This window comes from Ochotona princeps, chromosome 18 (genome assembly GCF_030435755.1).
Source record: "Ochotona princeps isolate mOchPri1 chromosome 18, mOchPri1.hap1, whole genome shotgun sequence".
NCBI lineage: Eukaryota > Metazoa > Chordata > Mammalia > Lagomorpha > Ochotonidae > Ochotona > Ochotona princeps.
This window is the reverse complement of record NC_080849.1, coordinates 20,149,549-20,162,965: the sequence shown is the minus strand read 5'-3', so window position 1 is coordinate 20,162,965 and position 13,417 is coordinate 20,149,549. Positions and strand designations below refer to the sequence as shown.

The 13,417-nt window shown below is 53.1% G+C and overlaps 1 protein-coding gene across 3 annotated transcripts in view; it reads left to right on the top strand.

Annotated features, from left to right (window-relative positions):
• The window catches only part of CTIF (cap binding complex dependent translation initiation factor), a 229,368-nt gene that overhangs the window by 130,138 nt on the left and 85,813 nt on the right, over positions 1–13,417 (top strand). The gene's annotated exons all lie outside the window — the stretch shown is intronic.

The window sequence follows — 13,417 nt, the reverse complement described above, 5'->3', positions numbered from 1 at the left end:
TATGGACACTGGTTCGTGTTGTGGCAGCCCCACTTCCCATCCAGCTCCTTGCTAATAGCCTGGCAAGAACAGTAGAAGATAGCCCAAGTTCTTGGACCCCTGCTCCCATGTGGGAGACCTGAGTGAAGCCTCCTAACTCCTGGCTTCAGCCTGACTCAGCCTGGCTACTGGGACCTCTTGGGGAATGAACCAGACAGATCTTTCTGTCTTTGAATAAAACATCTTTTTAAAAGAGGACCCAGTGTGATAGCCTAGTGGCTAAAGTCCTCGCTTTGCATGTGCCAGGATCTCACATGTTCGAGCTGCCACACTTCCCATCCAGCTCCATGCTTGTGGCCTGAGAGGGCAGTCAAGGGCAGCCCAAAGCCTTGGGACCCTGCACCCGTATGGGAGACCTGGAAGAAGTTCCTGGCTCCTGGGTTCGGATCAGCTCAGCTCCGGCTGTTGCAGTCACTTGGGGAGTGAATCAGTAGATGGAAGATCGTCCTGTCTCTCCTCTTCTCTGTATATCTTCCCAATAAAAATAAATAAAATCTTTTCTAAAAAGTGATTGGGGGCCCAGCAGTGTGGCCTAATGGCTAAAGTCCTCACCTTGAACACGCCGGGATCCCATATGGGCGCCGGTTCTAATCCCGGCAGCTCCATTTCCCATCCAGCTCCCTGCTTGTGGCCTGGGAAAGAAGTCGAGGACTGCCCAAAGCTTTGGAACCCTGCACCTGCGTGGGAGACCTGGAAGAGGTCCCTGGTTCCTGGCTTTGGATTGGTGCAGCACCGGCCATTGCGGTCACTTGGGGAGTGAATCATCAGACGGAAGATCTTCCTCTCTGTCTCTCCTCCTCTCTGTATATATCTGATTTTGTAATAAAAATAAATAAACCTTTAAAAAAAGTGGTTGAGGGCTACATGCTTCTGAACCCTTGCGCAGAACTACAGGCCCACTGTGGTCCAGCAGGACCCCCAAGAACTGTGTGGCCTCCCCCAGGTCCAGTGGGGGCGCCACTGAGAGTGGAGTATAAGGCTCAACTGCAGATGATTGATGCAGAGAAAGGCTCTGGAACGGGGGGAGGCTCCTGGGGGTGCGGAAGCCCCTGTTCTCCTGCCTAGCTCCCCACAGTCTGCTCACTAGTGTAATTCCAGGGATGCCCTCGCACCTCCACACATTTGTGCAGAAGTGTGCACAAAGCACTCGCCAGCAGTGTCTCCTGGCAGCACACCCATCCAAGCTCAGGGCCCTGGCAAGGGCATGATTTGTTTCTGTAAAGTGAATTGGTGTGCCTTGTCCTTGGTTCTTCAGACTTTTTTTTTTCCTGTAAGATTTTACTTATTTTTACTGGAAAGGCAGCTTTACATAGAAAGGGAAAGAGAAAGATCTTCCATTCACTGGTTTACCCCCGAGCCGATATGAAGCTAGCAGCCAGGAGCTTCTTCCAAGTCTCACACTTGGGAGCAGGATCCCAAGGCCTTGGGTCATCCTCTGCTGCTTTCCCAGGCCACAAGCAGGGAGCTGGATGGGAACTGAAGCAGCGCATATGGGATCCAGGCATATGCAAGGTGAGGATTTAGCCACTGAGCCATAGCACCAGGCCCGGTTCTTAAGACTCTTCGCAGGAGCCGAACATAGGACATGGCTGGTGATTCCTTTGTCATCAAGTTAGGACATCAAGTTAGGACCAGATGGGACTGGCACTACCCCCATGGTCCCTCACTGTTCCTGCAGTGGGAATGAGTGAAGCCACTGCCTGCCAGCCACCTGCCACGTTGGGCGTTCTACTGGGCTAAGGGCAGACAGGCTTGTTCCACAAAGGGCCAGGTAGTGCATCTTGCAGGCTGTGCAGGCCCCAAGGGCTCTGCTGCAACTGCTTAGTGCAGCCACTGTGAGGCAGAAGCACCTGTAGAATGGCCCCATGGTTGCATAAGTGCCACAGTGTTCTAATAAAGCTTTATTCACACAGACATGTCATGCCTGTCCCTGCATAAGCACTCATGGATCTTCCTCAACCGCTAGAGAGTGAGACATCTGTTCCCACCTTCCAGGGGGAGGTGCGGAATCCATGATGCAGCCGTGGGGCTCACCTGTCACCAGGCTCGCAGGCTTTGGGCCTGCACACTCAGAGCTGCTGTTCCCTGGCATAGCAGTGTTCTGCTGTCCTTGGGGAGTGTCCTGATGTGGGGATTGCCGAAGGCCTGGCTGCACCTAACCATCTGTGATCCCTGGTTGCTGCGGGCATTTGGGGAGCGAGCCAGCTGTAGGAGATCTATGACTCAGTGTCTCTCTTTCTCTCTCTCTCTCTCTCTCTGCCTTTCAAGTGAAAAAAATGAAGAGTCAGAGTCCTTGAGAGTAGCACACCACTGTCTAATGGTAGAAAGGAGGTGAAAATGTAGCAGACACATCCCACTGAGCATTTCTGCTGTGCATGCGAGTACTCATGTGTGTCTGCCTGGCCACCCGAGGCTTCAGTGTTGCTGTCATTAAATGAATGTTAGACAGTGTGCTGGCACCAGGTGCTGTGGCCACTCTGACACCAGGCGACAGCCTTTGCTGGACTACTGCCGTGTGTGTGTGTGTGTGTGTGTGTGTGTGTGTGGTGCATTGTTGGCTGACATGTACATTGTGGAAGATGTGTGCGCATGTATGGGGAGGTATGTTTACATGTATCCACATGCATTTGTGTGTGTACATTTCTGATGTATATGTGTGTTCAATCAGATCTGGGGCTTTGGAAAAAGGAAAGGATTCTGAGGTTCGAGGTAACCTGGAGGCCACCCAGCAGGTGTAAAACTGGATCTGTATCCTCAGTGGTGCTAGGCACGGAGCAGAGAAAGAGTGTTCTGGGGTGGCAAAGTCCTGGGCAGGTTGCTGCCTAGCGTGATGGTCAGGGATAGTATGCAGTTTGGGATGACCTCAGGAGACCCTGCTGAGGGCCGGTGAAGCCACTGTGTCAGGCTCTCAGTACATGTGGTGGTACCTTGCCAGCAGATACAGAGCTGCATGGTGGCCAGAGGATGGCAGGTGCAGAGGCCCATGACTGTGAGGCCTGTGACACGTGAAGGAGGCAGAGGAGGGGAGTTCATGTTGGAGAGATGACGCTGGAAGCTGGAAGCAGTGAGGAGGGGGGAGGGATGGAAATGAGGACAGAGCAGCTGAACCAAGTGTGCATCTCCTAAGTGTGCAGCAGGCCTCGAAGTTTTGTCTCAGTCCTCAGGATGGGGTTTCCAGGGGGAATAGGTGCAGCCAGGGCCAGTGTTTGTGGAGGGAAAAGCGGGTGGCCCCCAGGGAGGGCTAGGCTGGTGTGATCCGTGTGTCACAGGAAGAGGGGTGGGAGGAGTCGGGAAGGGCTCACCAGGGTGGTCCAATGGTTCTGGTGGCCTCATTCCTGAGAACGGCTGCCACGCAGCATTTTCCCCTGGCTGCTCTGTGGCAGTGGCCCATCCTTCCCGGATCATTATGGAAACCTGCAATTAGCGAGCCACTGCTGGCGGGAACGCACAGCCCTCCTAGTCTGCCTTCCAACACACACTGAGTCAAGAGCCGGTCAGGCAGACGGGGACAGAGGGTACTCCTTTCCCACACCCCTTCCCACTGGCATCAGGAGAGCGAAGGGGGTCAGAGGGGCGCCCATACCTCTGCTTGCTCTGCAGCCAGCCCACCTGCTTTCTCAGTGTGCTTGGGGCCCTCTCAACCCCCGCAACCCCAGCCTCCTCTGGCTGCACCAGAGGAAGCCAGGGCTGTGGCTGGAGGCCTGGGGAGCACTTGGGGCAGTAATGTGTGGGGCACGGGGGAGTGGGAGGCGCCTCCTGGCTGCCACTTTGGGATGGCCAGAGTCCCGCGCTTTCCTGTTCTGCCAACAGTTTCCTTTGGGACGTATTTGCTTCCTGGCCTCTTGTCTTTCCGAGTAGGAGTTGTGGTGGGAGATGTGGGAGAGAAGGGAAAACAGAATGGGGGTGCCTCTCCTCGCGCAGAAAACAAAAACCACCCTAGTGGGTCAGGAAGTTCCCAGAACTGCCCCACTGTGACCATCAGATGCCCCCAGCCCCAGACAGTGGTGCCTTTGGCAGGAGGAGTGCATAGGGCCTCATCCCCGGCCTAGGGGCAGGGGCTGCAAGCCTCTGCCTGCAATAGTCACCGTTGGGTAACCATGAACTGCCTAGAAATGCTTTGCTCAACTTGCTGCACCTTCCTATCCTGCTTTGCTTGCTCACAGTCCCATGTCCATAACCAGCCTGGGGCTCCATAGCATTCAGCTGCCCCAACCTGTCCTCTGCTACACACACACACATGCAAGGAAACCAAGGGTGATGTCTGAGGCCCTCCTCCTGTGGCTGGATTAGGATGGAGTCAGGTCACCCTCCATGCCACTCGTTTGTGCTCCGTAATGTCCACTTAAAGACCCACGAGATGCCTGCCCCACTGGCTTTGCTACCACTTCCCTCTCCAAGGGAGAGGCTGGGCTGCTCTGTAACCTGTGCTGACTCTGGCTCCTGTCTTAGGGTCTTATCATGTAGAATGAGGGAGTTCTTGATGTTCAGAACATGAAGAAACCATGAAAAAAAACCAATGATCCATTCACTTATCAACTGCTTGCACTTGGAAGTCTGGGGACAGTTTGCTCTTGACCTCGAGTGGAGTTCTTGCTAAACAGCATGGTTGAACCACCTTGGCAGAGACAAGAAATAAATTGACATAGCCCAGAACACTTCCAGCAGGCCCACCTGTTGTAGTCAATAAGTTCTTTTTGAGATTGCATTTTTATTTGAAAGGCCATAATTGCAAGGGATAAGCCAGGCCAGAACTAGGAGTTTCATCCAGGTCCCCTTTGTGGGTGGCAGGGTCCCATGCCCTTGGGCCGTAATCTACTGCCTTCACAGGTGCATTGGCAGGGAGCTGGATGGGCAGCAGAGGAGACAGGACTGGAACTGAGATGCCTGTGTCACTGGTGGTGGCTGAACCTACCACATCTGTATTTGACAAATCTTACAGAACACACATGTGTTTAAGTGCTCCAGAGAGTATGGGTGTTGCCAGAACGTTCACTCTTGCAAGTAAGAACTATTTTATTCAACTTTTACAGAGAGGTTAATAGCATGACCAGGGTCACACAGCAAGTCAAAGGTGAGAAGCAGGGTGTGCATTCTGATGGGGTACCCCAGGATCTTTGCCAGGGCAGCTCTGTGCTTCCTCTCTCAGCAGCCAGCCCTTCTCCTGGAGCCCAACCTCACAGTTTGGCGAGGGCTATGAACCGGGCCAGAACCGACATTCCTGCCCTTCCCTGACATCAGCTTCCAGAGTCCTCCCTGGCTGGCCCCACCCTGACTTGCTAGAACCTCTTTCTGTGCTGCCCCCACCCCCCATCATGCACCAGTATCTCCTGCGGCTAGCCGCATCCCTGCTGGGCTGGCCTTTCTCCCTCCAGGAATTGCACCCGGACCATGAGGCATCCAGCCTGCAGGCTTGACAGGCTGTTGCTGTGTACACATGGCACTTGAACACAGGGTTTTTGCATCGCTGGATCAGCACGTCCTTGGCTATCAGGTCCTTGCCCTTGGCCTGCCTTGGTGGTCACCTGTCTTGTTGCTTGTGTCTCCGGAGGCAGAGCAGCCCTGACTTCTGCTCCCTGCATCTCTCCCTCCTCCGTGATCAGCTTCTTGGTGCAGCCAAAGCCAGGCCATTCATTACAAAAATTCTGGGTGGGTTGTAGAAATATTCTCCAGTGTCTTATTTGCCATCGGCCTTTCGCTGATGCCAAGTCTGGAAGTAGAGCATCATGATTCACTGTGTGGACTCTCTCTAACTTCTTCCTTCTGTGCTGTGTGACCTGAGACAAGTTGCTTGCCTTCTCTGTGCCTGTGGGCCAAGCTATAAAACAAGGCTAGCAGTGGCTCCATCTGTCCCTTTCTCAGAGCTGCAATGAATGGCTAAGCCAGTATGTTCCTAGGTCAGAGCCTTGAATGTGGACCATGCCACATGAGGGTTCCATTATCCTGGTGATGGATCTTATTATGGTCAGAGACCTAGTGCCCAGTGGCACACAGCTGGCAGCCACAGGTTGGAGTGAAGCCAGCAGTATGCTTCTGGTGCCTGTTGCCTGGCTATGGGTCCCCAGGGGCCTAATGTGGTCAGAATGAAAGGAGAGTGAGACATCCAATCAGCCGCATCATCCTCCCCCCAAACCCTCTGCCAATGACCAAGTCACAGATATGCCTTAGCTTCCGGCCTGAGAAAAACAAGGCCCCCAGTATATACTGAGAGCTTCCCCCCACCCTCCACCCCGCCCACCACCAGGGCCAGCCCCAACACAGGATGGCCTTTCCAGGGACAGCAAATGAATGTGGCTGGGACATGACCCAGGGCTTCCCAAGGCCCTCCTCCTGTACCTCTGAGCCACCCCACTTACCCCACCCCTCACCCTTGCCCTAAGCTCAGAGCTGCTGCCTGGGATCGGCGCCCACAATAAATACGCAGAGTGTCATTTCTAGACAGACACGGAGGAGCTGTCCCTTGCCTGATTCCTGGGCTAACCAGGGGGATGTGGACAGACAGAGCATTCCCAGACCCCAGGCCCTAAAAGCAGGTGAAAGCACCTGCTGGAGGCCTGGCTCGTCACTGCTCCTGTGTCCTGTGAGGTGACAACAAGTGGTAGCTGCAGAAGACACTCATCAGTACCAGCTCTTTGCCAGCACCTGGCCACGACCCGCCTCAAGGAACCTCACAGTGGGTATTTTCCCATTTCCCAGGTGGAAAGACTAAGGTGAGGGGCACAAGAGCCTCGCCCCTGGGACACGTAGGCTGGGAAGTGACACTAGCCAGCTCTAGGGTGAGGCTCTCATCACCGGCCAGGGATGGCTTCTCACCAAAAGAACCACACGATGTGAGCCCTGCCCATTATGTCCTCTGAGCCCCTGGGCCCAACAGACAGCAGGAGGCACGCCTGGACCTCGGCTCGCAGCCCCTTCAACCTAAGACACCCCATGAGCCATTCTGTTTTGACCACTGCGAGCTGTTAAGTTATTTCCATTTGTCCACAGATATCCTCACCGCTAAGGGACAGTCGTTTAAAGGCAGACTGCGTTAAAGGACAAGGGACAAGCAGGCTGGCTCCCCGGGGACACATTCTGCGCATGTGCCTCGGGGGCAGGGGGCTCTGCCTGTCCCCAAAGGGCCCCTCTGTCCAGCCAGAGTTTCCCAGAGAGCTGCCAATCTCGGCAGCAGGGTGACCCAGAGACCTCTGCTCATAGGGAATCTGGCGTTGCTTCCGAAACACACTCTCTGCTTCTTCCCTTTTCGCCAAATCCTACTCACTTGTTAAAACCTTAGAATTTTGGCAGCATTCCAGACTCAAAAAAGTTTGCGAGAACTGCATGAAGAATTCCCATCTACCCTTTCACCTGTCGGGTGGTTGGGCAGACATGATGGCCAACATTCCAGAACACTCTAGGGTCCTCAATTAGACACCAGACAGGAAGATGATGAAAACATACCAGATGATTTCTTGTTTTTTCTTCTTTTTTTTAAAAAAGCCTTTCTTCCTCTTCTTCTTCTTCTTCTTCTTCTTCTTCTTCTCCCCCTCCTCCTCTTCCTCCTCCTCCTTTTAAAAACTGTCAAACTCAGCTCTTGTTATTTCACTTCTTTTTGCACTTCCGCAAGTCAAACTTTAGCTTACAGTTTGGGTGGGTGACTTGGGTGCCAGCCACAGTATTATTTTGAGATGTCTTTGCTTTTGTAACTTATTTACAATCAGTGAGATAGAACGCATTGCTTGATAAATGTGGGAAGGTTAAATTCTACCTTTAAGCACTAATGTTGTTAAACAGAGTCTGCCACATGTATCTCACATCTGTATTTGACATATAATAATTTCATTATCTTATACTGCCCAATATATCAGAATATGTCTTGGGTTCCTAAGGGCGCATGCAAGATAATTTATTGCGAAGAAACATTTTTTTCAATCTAAAAGAGGTTCTACTGAGGCAGTCAATAAAACTCTCTTGGTTTCTACAAGTGTGAAAATAAGAAAAATGAACATTTGTCCTTCTCCCTATCCAACGAGTACCTCTGGGGCCCAGCCTGGGGAACACCGGCTTGGTTTGGGGTGTATGGCTCTGTGAGCATTAATCCAAAGTGGGTTATAGGTACATGTGTATAGGTACATGAATGAGTACTGATGCACAGGGTCCCACATGCCCTGGGGCACTGCCCATGGCGGTGCAGTGAGCTGTGTTCAGTCCTGGCAGCACCAACCCTGTGGCAACGGGATTCTGCGGCTGCATCTGCTGCCAGGGGATGCAGGACCCTCCTGGGCTGGTTCTGTTGCCTTTCATTTGATCTGCTCGGTGCACAAGGAGTTAAGGTTTGCTGCCAACCCTTTGTGGAGTCTGGCATTTCTTCTAGAATGCCCTCTCCGCCTTTCCCCCTTATAACCCAATTCAGTTCATTTTTTCAAACTTCAGATTTGGACAGCATTCTGGACTTAGAAAAGTTGCAAGAATTGTGCAAAGAATTCCCCATGCACCCTTTGCCCAGATTGCCCAAATATCAACATTTTGTCCTTGCTCCCAAGTTTTTTTTTTTCCTAACCAACTCGTCTAGAGAGTGGGCTGACAACAGGGCGCCCTTTTATTGCTAAACACTCCACAGTGTGTTTCTTTAAACAAAGACATTTTTTCCATAACCACAACACAGTGATGGAAATCAGAGTGCAGAGACACACCCAGCACAGTAATCTGATCTATCCTCTCCAGGGACCATAGATCAGGGGGTGCAATTATTGCAGTCATCAGACCTCTGCAGCGTCTTTTAACCCGGGCCAGTTCTCAAGTATGTCAGAAGGCTGCCTTTTTCACCCCCTGGAATGACTAGTTCATGTTGTTGAAGGTCTCTGGGTTGGAGTGAGACTCAAGCTGTCAGGGAGTGGGGGTGTGCGTACTGTCAGGAGGTGCACACTGTCCTTTGATCTTAGGCAGAGAAGGTGGGCTTGTATTCCCTGGTTAATTAAGATGGTGTCTGCCAAATGTTTCCACAGCAAAGTTACAAGTTCTCAGTTTGTACCTTGTGGGGAGGTTGTTTGAGATGGTGCCAAGGTTCTCCTTGCCCTCAAACTTTTCCTTGCTGGCCTCCATGGATGATCCTTACCTGATACAATTAGGATGACACTTTCCAAGTGATTTGCTTTTTGAAAGAACGATTTTATTTATTTAAAAAACAGGGTGATAGGGAACAAGAGAGAGAGATCTTCCATCCACTGGTTCACTCTGCAAATGACCACAATGGCCGAGACTGGACCAGCCTAGGGTCAAGAGTTTAGGACTTGATTAAGGTCTCCCATGTTGTGGCAGGGACCCAAGGACCTGGGACATCTTCGACTGCATTCCCAAGTATGTTAGCAGGGAGCTGGATCAGGAGCAGAGCAGCCAGGACTTACATGGGCACTCCCATGCGAAATGCCAGTGTTGCGGGCAGTGGCTTAGCCTCCTGCACCACAATGCCAGCTCTGCCAAATGATTTTCTGATTCCATCATTCCTTCTAAGTGTACCAGTAGGTTTTCTGCCATAAGGGACAATCCCTGATCCATTATAAACCCATTTCTCTAAACCTCACGGCCCAGCACTTGTTACCTGTGTGAATATTCCACAATACATTTGCTGAGTCCTGGGCCACTGCATGTTTTGTGGAAAGGCCCCTAGTACCTGGCTGCAAGCCCCTGAAGTCTCGGAAGGTTCTGGCCCACCAAGCCATCTCCTGGGAAACTGTGGCCAAAGATGATGGGCCCGAGGGCAGACTCCTCCTAACTAGTTTCATCTTGGACTACTCTAATTCCCACCTTCAAGCCCTGGCTGGAACACATAGCCTGTGGGAGGCCCTGCTCGGCTGCCTGCACTTCACACAAGATGGAACAAGCAAGCCCATAGTAATGACATCATTGTTGTCAGAGGCCATCCCAGAAGGTGGCCTGGATGGGATGGCTAAGGGAACAGGGCAGCCAGACAGAGTCTCCCATCTTGGTGCTGCTCTGTCTGTCATCGACCTCTGCTTCTCCTGGGGTTTTTCCCAGAGCCCCCCAGGGCTGGCCGGGCAGTCTGGATTACACTCCCAGACTGAAGTATCTGGGCAAGACTTGGTCTTCTCGGCTCCAAGCCTGCCTCTTTTCCAATCCCTACCAAAAACATTGACACTGCCTACTCTTGGGGGACCCCCAGGACCCAGGTTGTCCCTATCCTGTACCTTGTCCCTTAAGGGCACTCATGAGCTCCAGATCAAAGCCTGTTCATCAGTGACCCTAAGAGGTCCCAGACCCCTCCTTTCTTCTCCCTTCAACTGCCATGAGAGTCTCCACTCCCATGATCTCTTAGACGCTCAGTGCCTGCACACACAACAGCTACAATGGAGTAAATGTCAAGTCTCACTCCCTGACCCCTGACCTGTGACTCTGGGGGAGCTACAGCTCCTTTGCAGAACTCTCTTCCCCTCTGACCTGTCCTTATCCCCACCTCTGTTATGCAGGTGTCTCTGCTTTTCTCCTTGTATCTGGGGCATCTCTCCCTGCTCTGTGGACCCATCCATTAGCCCACGTCCTGCAGGAAGCCTTCCCAGACTTCACCCTCAGAACTCATCAGAACCCAAGTCTTGTGCTGTGGCTTATTACTATTACTATGATGATGATGATGATGAGTAGACATATCAGCTTTGACACTGTATGCCTGAGTGAAAGGCGCAGTATGATGCAGCAGGTTAAGCTGCCACTTGTGACCCCTGACATGCCATTTTGGAGTGCTTATTCAAGGCCTGGCTGCTCCATTTCTGATCCATCTCCAAGACAGTAAGTCCAGTGTCACTTACTAGTTCCCAGGACACCTGTGCTGCTCACAGATCTCCTCCTGGCTTACCTTCACTCCAGGCATGAGAATGGGGATGATAGTGGTGAGCCCCAGGGATGCAGGGATGTGGGCTGATGGAGGTGGAGCCTGGCTTCCCAGGAAGGCTGGAATGAGGATGGACTAGGCTGCTCCAAGCATCAGCCCACCTCATCCTCAGCTGTGTGTGTGTCACTGTCAGGAGGGGTGGGACAGCTTGTCTCGGACTGCCCAACTGGACTGGGTAGAGACAGGACAGGAACCTGGGAGTGTCTGTCACTGCAACCAGATGAGGACCCTGTGGAGGGCTTCTGGGATGGGTGCTGATTGCAGAAGGGGCAAGGAGAACTACGGCATGGTCAGGAATCCCTGTTGCGCAGCGATTGGCTAGCTCCAGTAACAGGAAACTCACTGTGTTCCCTGGCAGCCCCCTGCACTGGGCCAGCCCAGGCCACATCTCCAGGCCTTCTTCCCTCATGGGCCACTTCTTGTCACCAGCTTTTCTCAGGGAGACTCTGAGGCTGTCACCCCTGGGACTTGAGCCAGCGTGGCCACTTCTGTTCTACTGGGAAAACCCACACATTGTTAGGACACGCGAGCACTCAGGGAGCATCTATACTCACTGATAGAAAACACAAAAACCCTGGCTTTTCTGTTTGCCCCCATGGGAAGAGACAAAGCTGCTAAGACCCGAAGAGGTTAAGGAGTTTGTCCAGAGTCACCCAGCCATATGTACTGGGCCAGGATTCGAGCCCATCATTTGAAGTCCTCTCTGTATCAGGATAAGCCTGGGTCTGCCCACAGGCTGCTGGGAGGGTCCACAGGCCAGCGTGGAAGTAGCAGGGCTGGACAGCTGGGTAGGGCAGAACAATGTGACCTTCCTTGGGACAAGCCATCATCTGTACCCCTGACAGCAAAGTCACAGATGCCTCAGATCCACAGAAGATTCTTGGAATAGCTGCTTCACCTGGGGACAAAATAAACTTTGTGTCCTTAATGTTTCTCCAGGCCTCCATGCAGCAGTGGCAATTTGGAGCAGCCCTACAGGCTCTGATCTTCCCATTCTGGAGGCGGGAATACTGAGGCACAGGATATGGGGCCATTAGCCAAAGCTGACCTGGCAACGTGCTGGGCAAGGAAGGCAGGCGGAGGCCTCAGTTACTATCAGCAGCCCAAAGCTCCCTGCTCCTACAATGGCCCCAAGAAAGCAATTTTCCTCCACCTCTGCTGCCCAGGGTGGCAGCAGGTGGCAGGGTCTGCAGCTCATCTCCTTCCTGCCCTGCCCCCGCCAACAGGGCAGCCATGAAAGCAGGGCCCAGCCACTGAGCCAGCAGACAGGGTGAGGGGAGGATTGATCCCAGCAGCCACTGGGACCCAAGGGCGACATGTGGCTTCTGCTGGTTTCCCCAGACATGGAGGAGCCAGGGCTGGCATCCAGCCTCCCCAACCCCCATACCCCACCCCCAGATCCTTGCTGGTCACGCCCCATCCCCCTAGGTTCCACCCGGCCTTGTGCTTTGCTTCTGCACACTGTGGCCCTGCTCCTCCCCCACCACCCCCAAGAACACAGGACAGACCCCCCCAGTCTCTCCTCATCCTCCATATTTGGGGATAAGGCGACTGTGGGCCTTAGGACCTCGGAACAGGCCCCAAAATCTTGATGAAAAAAAAATTTAAAACCCCACTGTGGTTGAGGAGCCCCATGCATCCTGAGGCCAAACTCCCTAAGTTCAGAGCTAGTGTCAGCCACTTGCAAGCTGTGTGGCTTTGGGCAAGAGAGCTGCCTTCTCTGTGCCTTTCTGCCCTTTCAATAGGAGAGCTGGACACATGGTGTATGCTTCCTGTCTGTCACGCTGCATCTCTGTGATCTCACTCCCACTCTGGATAAGGCCCACCTTGCAGGTGTGCAGTCTGTCCAAAGGCCCAGGACTCCAAAGCCATATCCTCTTGGTTGCCTCAGAGACCTCTGTCATTTTGAGAACGGGATCCTGCCTTCATTTTGTTCACACATGATGTGGCTGCTCCTGCAGCCAGGCCTGCAGCATATGACAGGGTCTCATGTTCCTGGAGCTGGGACTGGTACATCAAGCTTCATGCCTCAGTGGACCCTGTCTCTCCAAGTAAGCTCCAGGAGTGCAGTGCCCCTGGGCCCTGATGGGGAGGGGTCATTGCTCTAGCTCCGCCAGGCCCCCAGGCAAGACACAAAGAAGATTCTGCCTCCTGTGAAGGAAAGGATGCTGGCAGGAAGGACACACAGACAGGTGGGGGCAGAGGCTGACATGAGGTATGGGCAGGCTATGGAGAGATGGGAGTGGGGGCCGAGGAGTTGGGGCATGGACTCCTGTGCACATCTGGGCCTGGAAGGCCAGGTAAAGTGAGGGGACAGCCAGAAGCTTCTCAGGGACAGCCTGACAGCTTTGGTCACACACACACAATATCCCTACCAGGAGTCCTGTGGCCTTAGCTGGGCCCAGTGACACATCTCCAACCTCCTTCATTCATGCATTCATCCCTTGGTCCTGTAGCCGGCAGCTGTTGTTTCTTCACCTGCAGAGGTCCAGCCAGGCC